Source organism: Dasypus novemcinctus, chromosome 21 (genome assembly GCF_030445035.2).
Source record: "Dasypus novemcinctus isolate mDasNov1 chromosome 21, mDasNov1.1.hap2, whole genome shotgun sequence".
In the NCBI taxonomy this organism is placed as follows: Eukaryota; Metazoa; Chordata; class Mammalia; order Cingulata; family Dasypodidae; genus Dasypus; species Dasypus novemcinctus.
Window position 1 is genome coordinate 71,522,137 of NC_080693.1, and position 20,903 is coordinate 71,543,039.

At 42.6% G+C, this 20,903-nt stretch overlaps 1 protein-coding gene across 4 annotated transcripts in view; it reads left to right on the top strand.

Annotated features, from left to right (window-relative positions):
- The first annotated feature begins 7,036 nt into the window (after positions 1–7,036).
- CEP112 (centrosomal protein 112) overlaps positions 7,037–20,903 on the top strand; it is a 575,007-nt gene continuing 561,140 nt past the window's right edge. The window contains exon 1 of one of the 4 annotated variants that reach the window (XM_058284590.1): positions 7,037–7,249. The gene's annotated coding sequence lies outside the window, so the exon portion shown is untranslated. Of the gene's footprint in view, positions 7,612–20,903 lie in introns of all 4 variants that reach the window. The other 3 variants (XM_071210757.1, XM_058284587.2, XM_058284589.2) reach the window with 3 other exon arrangements.

The window sequence follows — 20,903 nt, forward strand, 5'->3', positions numbered from 1 at the left end:
GCGTGGCAGGGCACTCCTTGCGCGCATCAGCACTACAGGTGGGCCAGCTGCACTCGGGTCAAGGAGGCCCGGGGTTTGAACCGCGGACCTCCCATGTGGTAGACGGACGCCCTAACCACTGGGCCAAGTCCGTTTTCCCCATCATGTTAATTTTTGATGAGTGGAAATAATTGCCTGATAATCCACCAAAAGTGATCCAAAGGTCACTTAAATTCGTTCTTGTATCTTATATTTACATTAAAAAATGTTTTTATTATTCACAATCCTTCAAATTACCAGATAAATTCACATTGAAGTTTTTGAAACTTTGACTTCAAAGGGTTTTAGAGAAGAGAAATACGGTGATTTTCATAATTTGGTGTCTAAGATAATGTTTTCCACAATAGAGTAATTTTTGTAGATATTTGCTGATATTTAAAAAGTAAAGTTGACAGGACCTAAACTTTCCTTAATTTCCTTGTCTAGAGAATCATTATTCATATCCAATTCATATTCTTGTAATTTTTTTTCCCTTCTGTGTGTGTGTACGCCTATGTACACATTTTTATGGTAGGTTTCTAAAATGGGATAAATATAAATTATTTTGTAACTCACTTCATGCATTTATTAGTATATTTATTAGGTATTGATCTTCAGGGAAGTTAAGGCATCAAAAGAATGCCTTTAGGACATATAAAAATGATATATATATATTGAAAATTAAGTTACTGTATCAGTTAAGACTTTTTTCAGTCCCTTTTTTTTCTTTATTGGAGAAATTATATGTTTACAGAACAATCATATATAAAATACAGGATTCCCATATACTACCCTATTTTTAACACCTTGCATTGCTGTGGAACATTACTTACAATTGATGATAGCACATTTTTATAATTGTACTATAGTCCATAGTTTAACTTAGGGTTTACTATTTGAGCAATGTAGGTCCATAGATTAAAAACATTTAAAAAATTCTCTTATCTATGTTTTTTTTTTAAGATTTTATTTTTTATTTATTTCTCTCCCCTTCTCCGCCCCCCACCACCATTGTCTGCTCTCTGTGTCCATTTGCTGTGTGTTCTTCTGTGTCCGCTTGCATTCTTGTCAGTGGCACCAGGAATCTGTGTCTCTTTTTGTTGCGTCATCTTGCTGCGTCAGCTCTCTGTGTGTGTGGTGCCACTCTTGGGCAGGCTGCGCTTTATTTACATGGGGTGGCTCTCCTTGCAGGGTGCACTCCTTGTACGTGAGGCTCCCCTACACGGGGGACACCCCTGCGTGGCACAGCACTCCTTGTGCGCATCAGCACTGCACGTGGTACAGCTCACCTCATGGGTCAGGAGGCCCTGGGTTTGAGCCCTGGACGTCCCACATGGTAGGTGGATGCTCTATCAGTTGATCTAAATCTGCTTCCCAACATTTCTCCTTTTAATCACATTCAGATATATATTTAAGTGCTGTTAATTATGTTCTCAATGTTGGACTACTATCATCATCATCCATCACCAAAGCATTTCCACCATTCCAAATAGTAACTCTGTACATTTTAAGCCTTAACTTCCAATTCCCTAATTCCTCTGTAGCCTATATTCTAGATTCTGACCCTATGAAATTGCTTATTCTAGCTGTTTCAAATCAGTGAGATCATACAATATGTGTCCTTTTGAGTCTCGCTTATTTCACTCAACAGGATGTCTTTGAGGTACATTCATGTTGTCACATATATGAGGATTTCATTCCTTTTTACAGCTGAATAATATTCCATTGTATGGATATACCACATTTTATTTATCCATTCATCAGTTGATGGACACTTGAGATGCTTCCATCTTTTGGCAATTGTGAATAATGCCACTATGAATACCTATGTACAAATATCTATTTGAGATCCTGCTTTCAATTCTTTTAGGTGTTTACTTAGTAGAGGGATTGTCAGGTCATATGGTATTTCTATACTTAGCTTTCTGAGGAACCACCAAACTGTCTTCCACAGTGACTGTACCATTTTACATTGTCACCAGCAATGAATGAGTCGTTCCCAAATCTCTGCATTCTCTCCAACACTTGAAATGTTCTTTTTTTTTTTTAATAGCAGCCATTCTAATAGGTGTGAAATGGTAATTTTTTTTTTTTTTAATCTTCCCCCTTGCGGCTTTTTGTGTGCTGTCTGCTCTCTGTGTCCATTCCCTACACATTCTTCTGTGTCTGTATTTTATTTAATTCCTCCCTGCCCCCCTTGTGGCTTGCTTGCTGTCTGTTGTGTCCATTTGCTGCAGGCTCTTCTGTGTTTTCGCTTGCTCCCTTCTTTTCGTTGTGTCACCTTGCTGAGTCAGCTTCTCCATGGTGTCTCCTGGCTGGGCAGTGCTCTGCAGCATGTGGACAAACTTGCCTTCACAAGGAGACCCTGGACGTGAAACAAGGGCCTCCCAATATGGTAGACAGGAGCTCATCTGATTGAGCCACAGTCGCTTCCCTCAATGTGGTTTTGATTCCTTGATGGTTAATGATTTTGAACATTTTTACATGTGCTTTCTGCCCATTTGTATATCATCTTTGAAGAGATGTCTATTCAAGTCTTTTGCACATTTTAAAAAATTGGGTTGTGTTTTCATTTTAAGTCAAATGATTTCTTTATATATTCAGGATATTAAACCCTTATTGGATACATGGTTTGCAAATATTTTCTCCCATTGTGTAGGTCATTGTTCTACCTTCATGATAAAGTCCTATGAGGCACAAAAGTTTTAAATTTTGATGAGGTCCCATTTATCTATTTTAAATTTTGTTGTCAGCCCCATTTTAGCAGGCACTTCCAGGAGTAGGTGGTGCCATCCTGATATTTAGTTTTTCTGGAATCTTGTGTTGTAAACTGAACTGCTTCTTGACTTTGGTTTCAATTTTCTTCAGTCTTATCTCTATGCCCACTACTAGCAGATCATGGAGTGAAGTGTCATCATCTAATCCTTATGTATTAACATCTGCTCCAGATGCTATAAGTATTTTAGCAACATCATAATATCCAACAATGCAAGCCTCATGGAGTGGTATCCAACCTGCAAAATCTTTTGCATTCATTTTTGCCCCTAAACTTATTCATTCTTTGATTTGTTTCACATCTCCTCAAATAGCTGCCAGTTTCACTGTGTTCATTTATTAACTTTATGTTTTTGTTGGGATGAGGAAGTAGGAGTTGGGGGATTTCGTATGGTATTTGGACTGTTGTCTCAAAGCTGTCATCTGCATGAAGTGCTACCTGCTTTCGCTTGGAAAGAATGTTAACTGGTGTGGATTTCTTATTTCCAGTTTCCTTTTTTGTTTTCTTCTTTTCTGGACCTTCTTTCTCTGTCTAGGCATCTACTTCTTGGGAAAGCCCTGGTTCTTTAGAAAGAGTTGAAATTTAAAGATCCAAGTTTGAGGGAAGTAGATTTAGCTCAACTGATAGAGTGTCTGCCTACCATATAGGAGGTCCAGGGTTCAAACCAGGGGCCTCCTGACCTGTGGTGAGCTGGCCCACGTGCAGTGCTGATGTGCGCAAAGAGTGCTTTGCCATGTAGGGGCACCCCTCCATGTAGGGGAGCCCCACGTGCAAGGAGTTAGGAAGTATGTTTCAATTCCACAAACTTTTATTCTTTTTATTAAAGATAAGGTCCAGTATATATTTTCATACTGACTTTGTAATTGCAGCCTAGTGTTTTCTTTCTCTCTCTATTTCCATAACATTATTCATGTACCATTTAAGCCAGGTTGCATAATCTGATTCCAAATATGGTTATTTGTTGTTTATCTTATTACCTCTTAGTATACTGAAACTTTTGGAGGGCAAAGACCCACCATTGTGGTCTTCACCACTCCTAAATGAAGCTGGTACCATCGAGGAAACTCCTCAGTTCCCTTCTCTTAGAAAGGAACCGCACAACTCCTGTTCCCTAAGCCAAGGGTGAGCTAATGAAGTCAAGTGTATACAAGGGATGCCCAAACCTGACTCTACCAGATTGAACTAGTGTCCTCACCTGATTCAAATTAGACCAATCAGATTTAGTGTCCTCCAAGAAGCTGGATTCAGAAAAGCTAAGTTTTCCTGGCCTCTTGGGCTGAAACTTTGTAAACTAGGAAATAATTGGGTGGCCAGACTTCTCCCTGTGAGCAGACAGAAACATAGAGGGCCAATATGTAGTTATCATTTGACTGAACAAACATTTATGGATCATCTCTACATGCTAGGTAATATGCAGGGGGCTGGGTAAACCATAGTGAACCTAACATATATGGTGCTTGCATTAAGGAGCCTACAGACATTTAAAAATGATCACACTGGGAAGCGGACTTGGCCCAATGGATAGGGCGTCTGCCTACCACATGGGAGGTCCGTGGTTCAAACCCCATGACCCGCGTGGAGCTGGCCCACGCGCAGTGCTGATGTGCGCAAGGAGTGCCCTGCCACGCAGGCATGTCCCCCGCATAGGGGAGCCCCATACGCAAGGAGTGCACCCCGTAAGGAGAGCCACCCAGCGCGAAAGAAAGTGCAGCCTGCCCAAGAATGGCACCGCACACATGGAGAGCTGACACAACAAGATGACGTAACAAAAAGAAACACAGATTCCTGGTGCCTCCGATAAGGATAGAAGCAGTCACAGAAGAACACACAGCGAATGGACAGAGAGAACAGACAACTGGGGGGGTGGTAGAAGGGGAGAAAAATAAATAAAAATCTTAAAAAAAAGAGATCACACTAGTAAATATTTAATTCTAAACTTGATTCAATGCAATAAAAAAAAAGAACAGAGGACTTTGAAACAGAATAATGGGTGGACATGATTAGGATCAGGGTAAATCAGTGAAGGCCTCAGAGGATGTGACATTTCAGCTGGGGTGAAAAGCAGGGTGTGAGAGTGTTCCTGCCAAAAGAAACATTCCCTTAAGATACCTGCACACATCAGATGTTTAATATGCATATATCGAGTTGAAAAAATTGTTATCCTTTATAAAAGAATCAGAAACAGAACTCATCTGGCTTTACCCTTGGGGTTCCTGAACTGACTGTGATTCAAGCCATTTCTTCCCAAATATTTCTGGAGGTCCCCAGAGTGGATCCAAGGGTGCACTGCATCCTACTAAACTACCATATGATGTGTTTCATTGTTTTCTCTCTCAATTAGTGTGGCTGTGAGGACATTCTTCTTCCTCTCAGTTCTTGCTTGGGATGCTTGATGAAGCATCCCTGCTGCTGCTACTTTTCAGTAGTGTCTGCCCTGAGGTTGCTGGAGCCCAGTGCTGAGTTTATAATATCTGTACCCCCAGAATTGCTGCTTATAACTTTTATCTTCAATACTTAAATGGATATAAATTGCATATGTGTGTATATGTTTGTATATATGTATATTTCTTAAATGAAGCAAGGTGGCAAGCTGCAAGTTCTTGAAAGTGAGAAGGAAGATTTCTTCATCATACTTTCTCCTAATTAGATGAAATAGAAAGGATATGTGTAAATTGCAGCAAGGGGCAAGGCCAGGGAAATTTTTATATTTTTATTTATCAGTAGTCTTAAGAAAGTTTTTACTTTATTTTTTCTGCAGCATGTATTTCCTCTGAGATGAACTTGACCTTGTTACATTTTCCCTTTCATTTTTCTCATCTTCCATTGCTTTTTTTTCTTGTTCATTTTGACAACATTTGCCAATTGATTTCATATTCCTCCAGCAATGTGGTTGGTTATGTATGTTGTACTTCTTCATTGACTGGTCAGATTCTTGCAATTACTTACAAGGGTTTGGCTTTCCTTGTTCTCAGTACAAATGATCCAAATTGAAGATGTTCAAATATGTATCTGAAAACTAAACATTCTTAAAAGCATTCCGAACCTTTTCTTTTCCTTAGTCTTCTTGATTTATCTCTGAGACAATGAAGAACTTTTGGTGAGTTTACTTCCGGTGGGATGGATCTGAAAAAGTACCTTGAAAAGAATGATTTACCTCTGGAAGCTTGAAAGTAACTGGATACAAACTCTTTTCTTTGTGGAAAACTGAAAAGATGCTTCAAGCTGTCCTTGTATTAGATTTAGCATCACAGCGAGTGTACTGCAAAGATACTGAGGAAGGAATCCTGTTGTGAAATTAGATGAAAAAAACAGTGGTAAACTTATTTTCATTTAGGTGAGGGTTTTTATTATTTAAATTTTGCTTTTGACTTGTACTTTTAAAAATATTGTTCAGAGCTTTTCCTGAAGTGTAATAGAAGCTCAAAGGATACCAAATAGCAATACAGACATAGAGACTGCCCTGAGGTGGATGAAACTGACTGGATAAAAACAATTCCTGGGAGCAGCAAAAACCCATTTTCCTCTCGAGGTTGCTATTTTCCACAGAACTGGTAAACACAAAGTCTTTTTATTTCAGGAGCCTTGGGAATTTTGGGTCAGCTTTTTCAGACCTTGAAAAGTTTCACATGAAATGAAAGGGGTGTGGATGTGGCTCATGCAGTTGAGCGCCTGCTTCACATGGGAGGTCTCTAATTCAGTTCCGTTCCCGATGTCTCCCAAAAACCAAAAATAACAGCCCCCCCCAAAACAACAGGAAAACATAATAAAAAATCAACCAACTCAGGGGAGCACATGTGGCGGATCAATCCGCGGCCCCAGCACCTCAAAAACAAACAAAAAGTTTTATTAACTTTTTGGTATTGCTCATTTCCCCCTTAATTCAACCTCACTCATCCTTGGGTTCTCACTTCTTTAGGCTCCTTCATCTCCCAATGTCTATCCAAATAATTGGCACAATCATCTGTGAACATCCACTAGCAACCCCATTTTCTTAGTCCTGTACTTGCTCTTTCCTCAGAGCCGCTAAAGTGTTCACAAGCTTCTCTCCGCACCGGGTGCCGGAGCAGCCGCGTCCAGATCACTTGCGGGCGTCTTATCCAGGAAGTCCCGGCGTTCCTCGCGCCCAGGAGCCGTCCGGCAGGAACCCGGGACCGGAGGCCCCACGGCTGGCCTGACGGTCGCCATGGTAACGGCGCCGGGCGCGCTTCTCGGCCCGGAGGGCGGGGAAATGCGAGAGTGGAAGTCCTTGCCTCCCGCCTGCTGGGCGGTGGTAGCCTCGCCCGGGCTGTCGCCATGGCAACCGGCCGCGGCTGGGGGGGGGCGGGGAAAGGCGAGAGAGGAAGTCCCCGCCCCCGGCCTGCTGGGTGGTGGCGGCTGTGGTGGCCCGCAAGGATTTGAAACCGTTCGGCGGCGGCGGTAGCGGGCGAGCGGAGAGCTTGCTAGTAGGGACGCCAGGTTCTTGTTTTTCATAATTTCCCTCCCCAACTCCTACTCCCAGGTTCTCGAGTGGAATTTTGCGCGGGGTGGCGGTCGCCCCGCCCGTGCGGGCCCGTTGGGGGGAGGGGCCTCGCCCCGCAGGCCCCGGGTGGGTTCTACAGGCCTGTGGGGCACGCGCGGATTTGGCGGGCCTCCTCGCCATCCAGAGCCCCCGCTCGAGCTCGGCGCAGGCTGCGGGGTTCAGTTTGCACGGTGAAATTCAATCTGGGGACAGATGGGAAAAGCTCTCAATAAAGTTTGATAAGCTGATGGAACTGGTCAACGGGAAATCTGACCAAAGGGGCTGCCGCTCGCGAGAAGAAATCTGTGTCCTGGACCAGGTAGGAAGGCGGACCCGGGGCAGCCGGCCTCGCCGGCCGCCCGGCAAAGGAATTAACTTCTAAGAACCATGCAGCTTGAGATTTCAAGTTCTTCCGAGGTCCGAATCAATCCTCTGGATTTAGGGGAGAAACAGTACGCTGCTTCCTTTGTAGAAACTGACAATGGTAACAACAGTCCGCTTTGGGAAGGGCCCCAGGCCGTTATCACGGCACGTTGGACGCTCCGGATGTTTCTGAGTTTTAGTTTTAAGGGTTGAAGAGAACAACATGAGCTGAACAGCTTTTATTCCGATCACTGTGCAGCTGTTATTATTATTTGTCCTTAATGTTTAAGGATGGTTACAAATCATGGAAAAGGCCAGTAAGGAGACAGCGGTCAGGCTGTGGCACCATGCAGGATAATCTGCACGGTGTTCAGGCCAGCTGTCACTTTCTCTTGGGCCCCAGCTCACTTTCTTAACCCCGTTGAGACTCAGTTTCCTGCTCTGTGAAGTGGCTCTCAAAGTCGTGGCCAGCTTATGAGGTGATGTTGAGGACTTACTGGGATTCGTTTTGTAAAGCGTCCGGCATGGCGCCTCGTGCAGTCCGGGAGGGCTCAGTCTTTGCTCTGTTAACTGCCGACACTCCAGATGTGTAAGCAAGCTGAAACAGGCACCTGCAAAACTTTTTGATTTTCTAAAGGGCCTATTGTATGTTTACTTTAATGACCCACAATGTATTTAAAGTATGGTTTGATTATTAATTGATTTTACACAATTTGGAGGGATACGTTTATTGTGTTTAGCTAAGGGGTGGTATGTGTGAAGTGTATTCTTGTTCAGCAGTAGTGGCTGCTTTTTTTAAAAAAATACCTTTTAACGTTTGTGATTTGCTTATACCTTGCTGACTCCTATGGCAGCTAACCCTTAAGAAGGTCTTAGCCTATTTTATAATTAGCCACAAAGAAGTTAAAAAAAAAGATGATGCCAGTGAGTTTAATAAAAGACATGATCCAAATCTGCATTATAGATATAAGCGAAAATCACTCAGTTTACTTCTTTTTTACTTTTGAAGTAATTTGTATAACTAGCACACCTTAAGAATTTTAAGCTTAAGCCAGGAATATAGCTTTGCTTATTTTTCAATTCTGATAATTTAAATCTGCAACTCTAATAAATGGTAGTCGAACTTTCTGATTAGCTGGAACTAAATAAATTTAATTTGTAAGATATAATTTGTGTAGCAAGAATTCCTTGAAGATTTGAAATGTTAATTTTTTTCTTGATTTTGACATTGGTTTTATTGGAGAATAAGTTTGGGATAAAGAGAAGCAGAGTTTTAGCTTTTACCAAGTATCACTTTGACTCTTCATCTTGTGTTTTGAAAAAAATGTTGTAGCAGTTTGATATAGTTACGTATTCCAAAAATAGACATTGGATCAAGTCTGTAAACTGGTCTGTACCTGGGTGTGATTAAATTACGATTAGGGCTTTGGTTGGGCCACGGTTACTAGGGCGTTGAGTCCCTGCTGCTTTGTGGGGGGGACTCACAGATAAAAGGCATGGCAAAGGACAGAGTTGGAGGGTTTTAATGTTGGAGTTTGATGCTGAAGTCTTAAACTGGAGCCCTGGGAAGTAAGGAACCCTGAGCCTGGAGAGAAGCAAGACCTGGGAAGAGAGGAAGCCAGGAAGCCTGAACCTGGACTGACATTGGCAGCCATCTTGCTCCAACATGTGGAAATAGACTTTGGTGAGGGACGTAACCTAGGCTTTATGGCCTGGTAACTGTAAGCTCCTACCCCAAATAAATACCCAAAAGGCTTTGTATTTTGCATCAGCACCCCTTTGGCTGACTAATACAAATGTATATTCCATTATTGCATGTCATCATAGCAATTCAAATTGACTCTCTACTTTTCAGAACACTTCTATATTAGTTGGAGATATTACTGACTTATCTATAAAATGGCCAAGTGGTCAGCTATAATGGATCTGAGAGCTAGGGATTTCAGAATTTTAATCTGAGCATTGTCTTAATTTCATGATTTTGAGTGAGTTATTTAGCTGTTGAGTTTTAGTTTCCTTGAACATTAAACATTAACATCTTCTGCCCGTGTCAAAAGGATTTATTGAGAATTAGTGATTATAAGGAATCTTTTTGCTTTAGCCCTAGCTGTGGGTGCTCTCAGGTAGGATTTGTTGTTTATACCAGGGTGTACACTTCTAGGCCGGAGATGTGCTTAAAATTCTGGGTTTATGAGTTTCCATTTGTTTGTCCATTTGAATAGTTGCTTTTCAACTCTGTAATCTAATATTCAGCAGTGGTATCACATAGCCTTTGTTGACCAAGTGTGTAGCTGATGGAATACACATTGTAGAAATGTAAAACAAAACAAAACCAACTGATCAAACCAAACAAAAAAAAAATCCATACCAACCAGCCCACCAATCAACCAGAAGACACATTTAAATAAAATTTATTTTGACCACTGTTTGAAAATATGTTTCTTGTTATATAGAAGGTTGAATGACTGGCTTTTGTAAATAGGATTAGGGGGAAACGGACTTTGGCCCAGTGGTTAGGGCGTCCGTCTACCATATGGGAGGTCCGCGGTTCAAACCCTGGGCCTCCTTGACCCGTGTGGAGCTGGCCATGCGCAGTGCTGATGCGCGCAAGGAGTGCCGTGCCACGCAAGGGTGTCCCCCGCGTGGGGGAGCCCCACGCGCAAGGAGTGCGCCCATAAGGAGAGCCGCCCAGCGTGAAAAGAAAGTGCAGCCTGCCCAGGAATGGCACCGCCCACACTTCCCGTACCGCTGACCACAACAGAAGCGGACAAAGAAACAAGATGCAGCAAACAGACACCAAGAACAGACAACCAGGGGAGGGGGGAAATTAAATAAATAAATAAATCTTAAAAAAAAAAAAAAAAAAAGTAAATAGGGTTAGGGGCATATAGTATTCCTAATCTGGAAGATCCGTTTGGTACTCAGAACAGAAGCATTTAAAAAAATACTGTTGATTGTGTAGACATGGGACACGGATCCATTAATTTAGCACTTATTTAGCAGTTTTTCAACTTCTAATGTGGTAATTACATTAAGTAATATTCTGGGCAGCTCAGCTTTTCAACTTCTAATGTGGTAGTTACATTAAGTAGTATTCTGGGCACCTACTAAGATGGGTAAATCAAGGACCTTACCTTCCAGGAGTGTTTCACATGTAGTGGAAGAGACAGGCATATAAATAAATAATACAGCATGTTAAGTACTGCTATTCATATGTGAGCAGTGGGCACTGAGAATGGAGCATCAATGAGTTTAGGGTAAGCAGGGCCAGTTTTACTCAGGAGGTAACATTTGAGCTGTATTTACCTGGTGCCAAGTAGAGGTAGCAGCCTGTGCAAAAGTGTGCAGAGATATATAAGGGCATGGAATGTCTGAAGAACAGTGCGGGGAAGCAGATTTGGCTCACTGGATAGGGCATCCGTCTACCACATGGGAGGTTTGCGGTTCAAACCCCGGGCCTTCTTGACCCGTGTGGACCTGGCCCATGCGTGGTGCTGACGCGCACAAGAAGTGCCGTGCCACGCAAGGGTGTCCCCCGCGTAGGGGAGCCCCACGCGCAAGGAGTGCACCCCGTAAGGAGAGCTGCCTAGCGTGAAAGAAATTGCAGCCTGCCCAGGAATGGCGCCGCACACACGGAGAGCTTACACAACAAGATGATGCAACAAAAAGAAACACAGATTCCTGGTGCCGCTGAAGGATAGAAGCAGTCACAGAAGAACACACAGTGAATAGACACAGAAAGCAGACAATGGGGGGCGGGGAAGGGAGAGAAATAAAAAATAAATCTTTAATAAAAAATGGTGTGAAGGTCATTGTGGCAAGAAAAGTGTTCGTTGGCTGGTTGGTATTGTCAGGCAGGGATATATGTGTGTGGGGGGTTGTGGTGAGAGATGGGTACAGAATGAGGCATGTGTATGCCTCACTTTTGATTTGGATAGTATCCTTTTGTAGTAAGTAGCCAAGAGAGATTTTTAAACTGAGAGTGATATACTTACATTTGAAATTAGGAAACTCACCAGTACCAGAGGGGAAAATGGATTGATGGAGCGATCATTGGCAGTAGGGAGACAAGTTATGAGACTTAACAGTAGACTAAGTGGGTGGTGAAAAGGGCTGTATCTGAGATAGTGGCAGTGAGAATAGAGAAGTAGGCAGATTTTGAGATATTCAGAATATTTGTTGACAAATTGTATATTTTTCCCCAGGGGAAGGGGTGCTAGTTATCAATGTGAATGGCTGATAACGTTTGAATTTCTAGCTTGGGAAATGAAGTAGATGGTGATGCTGTCAAGCAGAGTATAACATGGAGTAGTATAACATGGGGGAGAAAATGCTAAAGACTTTTCTTTCAGGACATAAGATTTTAAGTAATAAGCAGGACTTTAGTGAATAGGTCCAGGAAGCTGTTGTACATATGAATCTGGAGTTGCAAAGAGAGGCTGAAGAAGGAAATAAGTAAGTGTCAATGGCATAAGAATAATAGTTTAAGTGATGGTACTGAATCTGATCACCCAGGGATGGTGTGGAAAGTCAGAATCTAAGGAAACTAAGGAGGGAGCAGTGGGGAATCCGAATATAATATTGGGCAGGGGAGGAAAAACCATTGAGGGTCTCTGAGAGGACTGATCTAAGAGGGAGTCAGGGATCCAGGAACCACTGGAACTGCTGAAGTCAAGGCAGAAGAGTGTTTAGGAGTAGGGAGTTGTCAGAAGTGGAAGATTCTGTGGAGCTGTCAAACAGGATGCCACCTGAAAAGATCCCTTTGGATTTGGCAATTGATAAACTTTGGAAGACACATTTTGATAGTCTGATAGAGATGGAAGCCATAGTGAACACCAGTAGAGGTTTGAATGGGAGGTGATGAAGTGAAGCACGTCAGAGTGGACTGGTGAATGGAAGGCTTGAGGAAGGCTGACTAGGCATCTGCTTGGAGGGATAGGGGAAGAAGTCAGTGGTGGTGGAAAGTTTGGAAATAGCAAAGAGGTAATTGATGAATGATGAGCAGAGGTATTGGCATTAGAGAGAAGAATTAAGGTAAGACTGTTCTGTAAGAGGTAAGGTAAGTTGAGAGGTAGAAGGAAAAGCAATTTGGGATGTTACCACCTGAATTAATTTTTCTGTGAAACCAGAGATAAGAGTTTCTTACATTGAGAGTGAGGGGAGGCTGGAGTGGTTAAGGGGATTTTAGATAGCTGGTAAAAGTTTTCAGTGCTGATTGGTGGAATAGGAAATGGTAAAAGACTCCTAAAGGTTCGGGTAAGATTGGAAGCTCTCTAACTTGAAGCACACCCTTCATTAGGGGACAAAGAAGGGTGTCAAGGGATTGATAGTCTTGCTCAGTATAGGGAAAAGGTCTAGTGGAAGAAGAAGTAAAGAGAAGGGTTTAAGAGGGCTATGAGGATGAGAACAGATAGAGTTTCTTTGGAAGATGACAGTGTTGAGAATGGGGAGTACAAGGCAGAGTCAGTTGTTCAGAGCCTTTTCAGAGGGGACATTTTGGGTCGAAGTGGAAGAGCAGTAGTTTGGAATGGAAGTAGAATATGGATCTTAGTAAGTCTTTTCCTTCCAAGGATCCCTGGACAAGGTTGGGTGGAGAGAGTGAAAGTCTACAGGGAAGGAGTATGCATGAGAGAGGTTGAAAGACCTTGCTCCTCCACCCAGAAGGTGAGGAAAGTGATACCTGCCAGTGAATCAGAGTTTCCTCCTAGGGACACAGTAGAGAGAACTTTCTATGAAGAGATTGTTGGTAACAGAGTGGAGTTTCAAAAGATACTCTGATAAATATTAGAAACTTTGTTAACAGGGTAGGGCAGTATGTCCAGCAAGTCCAGCAAATCAGCTTACAAAGCAAAACAGCTTTTCCCTGAAGACATAATTTGTAAATGCAACAAATGTCAAATTGGACACTATAGAAAGTGTAAAGTAGTTTCTATCCCTGCCAAGACATTTCACAGCTTAAAGGAACATGTAAAATGTGGCTTTTTTGTCTATGTCTAGGTTTTGGATTTTGTAGATTCATCTCCTTTATGTTTAGTGCTTTTTCTTGCTAATTGGAAAGAAATAGGAGGACTGCTATCTCCAGTTTTTTGAGGGTGATTCCATTTTTAAAATTTGCATGTACTTAAATTCACTTTTTTGGTATATGGTTATGTGAGATTTTACACATGCATAGATTCTTTTTTTTTTTAAAGGTTTATTTTTTTATTTCTCTCAACTCCCACCTCCCTCTCCCCCCAGTTGTCTGCTCTCTGTGTCCATGTGCTGTATGTTCTTCTGTGACCAATTCTATCCTTATCAGTGGCACCGGGAATCTGTGTTTCTTTTTGTTGCGTCATCTTGTTGTGTCAGCTCTCTGCGTGTGTGGTGCCATTCTTGGGCAGGCTGCACTTTCTTTTGCACTGGGCGGCTCTCCTTACAGGGCGCACTCTTTGCGCTTGGGGCTCCCCTTTGGGGGACATCCCTGTGTGGCACAGCACTCGTTGTGTGCATCAGCACTGGACCAGCTCCACACGGGTCAAGGAAGCCCAGGGTTTGAACCGTGGACCTCCCATGTAGTAGGTGAATGCCCTATCCATTGGGCCAAGTCCACTTCCCATGCATAGATTCTTGTAACCTCCCTCACAGGCAGATACAGAACAATGTGAACACCAAATGATTTCCCTCTTCCCATACCTCCTGCCAACCCTGATTTGTTCTCTGTGCCTGTATGTTTTGCATTTTCTAGAATGCCATGTATGTGGAATCATACAGCATATAGCCTTTTAAAAAAAACTTATTGAAGTATATCACTCATACATAAACATACATAAACAATAAGTGTATAATAATAGTTGTGAACTTACAAAACAATCATATAACATCATATGGGACTCTTGTAACTCACCCTACCACCAATAACTTGCATTGTTGTTAAACCTTTTTAACTAATGATTAAAGAGCATAGTCAAATATTACTACTAGGGAAGTGGACTTGGCCCAGTGGTTAGGGCATCTGTCTACCACATGGGAGGTCTGCGGTTCAAGCCCTGGGCCTCCTTGACCCGTGTGGAGCTGGCCCATGCGCAGTGCTGATGTGTACAAAGAGTGCCCTGCCACGCAGGGGTGTCCCTGTGTAGGGGAGCCCCACACACAAGGAGTGCGCCCCATAAGGAGAGCTGCCCAGCACGAAAAAAAGTGCAGCCTGCCTAAGAATGGGGCCGCCCACACTGAGAGCTGACACAACAAGATGATGCAACAAAAAGAAACTTAGATTTCTGTGCCGCTGACGACAACAAGCATACAAAGAAGAAGACGCAGCAAATAGACACAGAGAATAGACAACCTGGTCGGGTGGGGGGGGAGGGGAGATAAATAAATAAATAAATAAATCTTAAAAAAAAATTACTATTAAACAAAGTATTTTTCCCCCAACCAATCCTATTATTATTATCTTTATATCATTTATATATGAACATACATAAACAAGTGTATAGTAAAAGTTGTGAACTTACAAAGCAAATATGCATAACATCATACTGGGGTCCCATATATCAACCCTCCACCAACCCACCAACACCTTGCATTGTCATGAGATGTTTGCTAAAAATTATGAAAGAATATTGTCAAAATCTTACTACTAATCATAGCCCTTATCTTACGTTTGGTGTTTTTCCCCCAACCCACCCTATTATTATTTTTTCAATATGTGTTTTATGACAGAAGTTGTAAACTTATAAAATAAATCATGCACATGTGCAGAATTCCCAAACAACACCCCTCCATCAACACACCACACTGTGGTGTGTCATTTGCTACAGATAAAATAATATCATCTGATTATTGCCATGTCCATAGTGTACATTTGGCTCACATTTTCCATACTACTTCAGTATCAACACAGTACATCTTTCACATAGATGCAAGAATATTATATTATTACTACTAACCACAGTCTGTAGGTCACTCAAGCTGTATTTTTCCCATGCTTCTCTACATTCCCAACACCCTGCAGTAGTGATATACATTTGTTCTAGCTAACAAAGGACACTCTTGCATCTGTACTATCAACCACAATTCTCACCCACCTCTTGGTTCACTGTGCTGTCCGGTTCTTAGATTATTCTCTAGCATTGTCAATTGGCATTTACATACCTAGACTACCATTTTCAGTTACATCCCCATTATTAACTAGCTGTTACTCACTGTGTGTTACCATCTACTCTATACATTTCCACGCTTTTACAGTAAAGCTAATTAAAACTTCTACGTACATTAAACATCAGTAGTCCACTCAGTCCTTCTCTTATCTCCTTTAAGACTCCACTACTTACCACCAGGTCTTGAAGATGTTTCCAATAATTTCTTCTAGAAATTTTATGGTTCTTGCTTTTATTTTTAGTTTTTTTGATCTAGTTTGAGTTAGTTTTTAGATAAGGTGTGAGATAGGGATCCTCTTTCCTTCTTTCAGCTATGGATGTCCAATTCTTTCAGCACCATTAGTTGAATGGATTGTTCTGCCTGAGCTGTGTGAGTTTGACAGGGTAGTCAAAAATCACTTGACCATACCTGTGAGGGTCTGTTTCTGAACCATAAATTTGGTTCCATTGGTCTATTGTATCTGTCTTTAGGCCAGTACCATGCTGTTTCCACCACTATAGGTAGGTATTATGATTTAAAGTCTGGAGATGAAGGTTCACTTTTCCTTTTTATGATGTTTCTGGCTATTCAGGACTCCTTACCCTTCCAAATAAATTTAATGATCGTGTTTTCAATTTTTTCTTTAATGCTGGTGAATTTTTATCGGGATTGCATTAAATCTGTATTTCAATTTGAGCAGAATTGACATCTTAATTATATTTAGTCTTCCAATCCATGAGCATGGAATGTTCTTCCAGTTATTTAGGGCTTTTTCGATTTGTTTTAACATTAAGTTGCAGTTTTCTGAATACAAGTGCTTTACATCATTGGCTAAGTTTATTCCTGACTATTTGAGTTTTATCTGTCATATTTTATTTTCACCACTCTTTTGACACTTTTAGTTACTTTTATTGTTATAATCTTTATTTCTAGACTCTCTTCCAGGCCCCTCTCTCCTGTCTTTTCTTTTCGAGTTCTAGCACACCCTTCAGTATTTCCTGAAAATCTGTTCTCTTGCTTAGAAATTCCCTCAGTTTCTGTTTATCTGTGAATATTCTAATCTCACCTGCATTTTAAAAAAAATTTATTTATTCTCCCTCTTGTGGCTTGTTCCATTTTTTGCTGTCTCTTCTCTGTGTCCATTCGCTGTGTATTTTTTCTGTATCTGCTTGTCTCCCTTTGCTGCATCATCTTGCTATGCCAGCTGTCTGCGGTACACAGGCTGTCAGCTCTCTGAGGCACACGGGGCAGCTAGCCTGCACAAGGAGGCCCTGGGACACGAACCCAAGGCCTCTCATATGGTAGACGGGAGTCACAGCTGCTTCCTCACCTTTATTTTTGAAAAACAGTCTTGCTCGATGTAAGATTCTTGACTGAAAGCTTTTTTGTTATAATATCTTAAATATATCAGACCACTATCTTCTTACCTCCATGGTTTCTGGTGAGAAATCAGCACTTAATCTTATTGGATATCCCTTTTGTGTTATGCATTGCTTTTCTCTTGCTGCTCTCAGAATTCTCTCTTTGTCTTTGGCATTTGACATTCTTATGAGTATGTGTCTTGGAGTTGGTCTATTTGGATTTTTTCAGATGGGAGTACGTTGTGCTTCTTGGACAGGGATAGCTATGTCACTCAAGAGGGTTGGGAAATTTTCTACCATTATTTCTTCAAATATTCCTTCTGCCCTTTTTCCCTTCTCTTCTCCTTCTGGGATACCCATGACACATATGTTTGCATGCCTTTTGCTGTCATTTAGGTCCCTGAGACCTTGTTCAATTTTTTTCCATTCTTTTTTTCATCTGTTCTTTTGTATGTTCACTTTGAGAGGCCATTTCTTCAAGCTCACCAATCCTTTCTTCTGCTTCCTCAAATCTCCTATTAATAGGATTCCAATGTTTTTAAAATTTCATTTATTGCACCTTTCATTCCCATAAGATCTGCTATTTTTCTATGTATGCTTTCAAATTCTTCTTTGTGCTGGTCCAATGTCTTTTTAATATCCTTAATCTCTTTAGCCATCTCGTTGAATTTATTAAGGAGATTTGTTTGAACATCTGTGATTAGTTGTCTCAACTCCTTTGTGTCATCTGGAGGCTTATCTTGTTCCTTTAACTAGGCCATAGCTTCCCGTTTCTTGGTGTGGATTGTAATTTTTTGTTGGTGTCTTCGCATCTGGTTTACCAAAGTATTTTTTCTGGGTGCAGTTTTTCTCTTTAGTTTAGGGCTCCCTATCCTTTCTCCCTTGCTGGTTGTGCAGTACGAGCCAAGCATGTAGTTGGTGCTGTAAGCTGTGGAGGCTCAAGCTGTCCTCATTGTGCCAGGGACTAATGAAGCTTCTCCCAATGTTCTCCTTTGCCAGGGGTAGGGACAGAGTCACAGCTTTGTGGAATAATCCACTTGTAGGCCTAGACTGTAGTTGCCCAGACAGACTGATGAAGCTTCACATCCCTTTCTCCCCTGCCTGGGGCAGGGATGGAGCTGCAGGTGTGGGCAGCAATCTGTGCAGTGCAGGTCCAAGATGACTGCAGTTGCCCTGGTAGACTTCTGATTTTCAATCTATGCCAGCTAAAGTTCCCTGCAGTTACCTTATAGGCTAGTGCAGGACTCCTCAGCCTCCTCCCTGCCAGAGGCAGGGCTGAAGCCTAGGCTAGGGCTGCAGGCTGATCTGTGTGAAAGAAACTGTCAGCCGAGCTTCCCCTCAGGCTGGGGGCACAGTCAGAATGGCGGCTACTGGCCTCTTTCTGACTTGGGCTGGTTCACATCCCCCCTGTTCCCAGGGTTATCTCTTAGCCAGCCAAGTCTACCAATCAGTGGCTGAAATTGGCAGCCAACCATCTCCTCCTCCCCTGTTTCTGGGAAATGGAGCTTCCAATTCCAGCCATAGACTTGCTCCTGCGGCGGCTTGTGCCGCGAGAGTAGGATAATCACCGGCCTCTGCAGATTGGCCCGTAATTTCTCAGACAGGCTGGCAAGGTCCCCACAGCTTTCTCCCTGCTGGAGGTGGCACTGGGGCCTAGGCTAGACTTGCAATATGATCTGGTTTGGAAGAAGCCAGTCTCCACCAGCACTGGGATTTCCGGTCCACCCCGCTTCCCCTCATGCGAGGCGCGGAGTTAAAATGGAGGCTCCCGGCCTCTTTTCTGACTTGGACAGGCTCAAACTTTAGCTGTTCTCAGGATTATACTGTAGCCCACTGAATTTACTCATTAGTAGCTGAAATTGGTGCCCAACTGTCTCTTCCTCCCCCGTTTTTGGGAAGTGGAGCTTTCAAGTCCAGCCGCGGAACAGCTCCTGAGGCGGCTTGTGCCTCCAGTGGTGGGTGGACACCGGCCTCCGGGGCGTGGAGCCTCTACTTACGAGTCTTCTTGGCAGATAGGCAGCCTCCTTCTTCCATTCCTTCAGGGATGTTGCAGGATGCTCTTCTGGTCCTCTGGAGCCCCCAAACAGGTGCTTCAGGTGGCTCCAGAGAGCTCTGGGAGTTTGCTAATTGCCCTGTAGCAGGAGCTCACTCTAGGAGCTCCTTACTCTGCCTCCATCTTGCTGGTTGTCTGCATGTAGCCTTTTTTTTTTTTTTTAAAGATTTATTTTTATTTATTTAATTTCCCTCCTCTCCCCCCGGTTGTCTGTTTTCTGTGTCTTTTTGCTGCGTCTTGTTTCTTTGTCCGCTTCTGTTGTCGTCAGCGGCAGGGGAAGTGTGGGCGGCGCCATTCCTCGGCAGGCTGCTCCCTCCTTCGCGATGGGCGCCTCTCCTTATGGGTGCACTCCTTGCGCGTGGGGCTCCCCTACGCGGGGGACACCCCTGTGTGGCACGGCACTCCTTGCGCGCATAGCACTGCGCATGGGCCAGCTCCACACGGGTCAAGGAAGCCCGGGGCTTGAACCGCAGACCTCCCATGTGGTAGCCTTTTGAGATTGGCTTCTTTCCTTTTCCGTAATTCACTTGAATCTATCCTTGCAGTGTGTGTTATCATTAAATAGTCCATTGCTTTCTATTGCTGAGTTCTGGTATATTCTGTGGCTATACCATAATTTGCTTATCCATTTCCCAGTTGCGGAATAGTTAGATTCTTCCCAGGGTTTGGTGATTAAAAAAAACCAAAAAGCTATGATAGACTTCACAGAGAAGTTTTTGTGTGATTGTAGCTTTTCATTTCATTTGGGTAAATGTATGTTTTTGCCAGGTCAAATGGCAAGTGTATGTTTAGCTTTGTAAGAAACTGCCAAACTGTTTTACAGAGTGGCTGCATCCTTTTGCATTCCTACTTGGTATTGTTTGCATTTTTTATTTTAGCTGTCCTAAGAGGTGTTTATTGGTACATTGTGCTTTTAATTTACAATTCTCTAATATCTAATGATGTTGAACATTTTTTCCTGTGCTTATTTGATTTCTATATATGTTCTTTGGTGAAGGGACTTACTCTTCTGCTGATTTTTAAAAAAATTGGTTGTTTTCTTATGTTTGACCTTTGAGAGTTCTTTATGTATTCTTTTTTTTGGTAAAGATTTATTTTTTATTTATTTCTCTCTCCTTCCCTTCCTCCCCATTGTCTGCTTTCTGTGTCCATTTGCTGTGTGTTCTTCTGTGTCCACTTGTATTCTTGTCAGCAGCAGCAGGAATCTGTCTCTTTTTGTTGCATCATCTTGCTGTGTCAGCTCTCTGTGTGTGTGGCACCACTGCTGGGCAGGCTGCACTTTTTTTTGCAGGGGGCGGCTCTATTTGGGGGGTGCACTCCTTGCACATGGGGCTCCCCTACGTGGGGGACACCCTTGCATGGCATGGCACTCCTTGTGCACATCAGCATTGCGTGTGGGCCAGCTTACCACATGGGTCAGGAGGCCCTGGGTTTGAACCCTGGGCCTCCCATTTGGTAGACGGAAGCTCTATCCATTGAGCCAAATCTGCTTGCCTCTTTATGCGTTCTTGATACAAGCCCTTTATGAGATACATTATTTGAAAACCTTTTCTCCTAGTCTGTGGCTTATCTTTTCATTCTAATAAGAGTGTTTTTTGTAGAGCTGAAGATTTTTATTTCAATGAAGTCCAATAGGCCAATATTTTCTTTTATCAATAGTGCTGCTAATGTCATATTTAAAAAATCTTTGCCTAACCCAAAGGCTGTGAAGATTTTCCC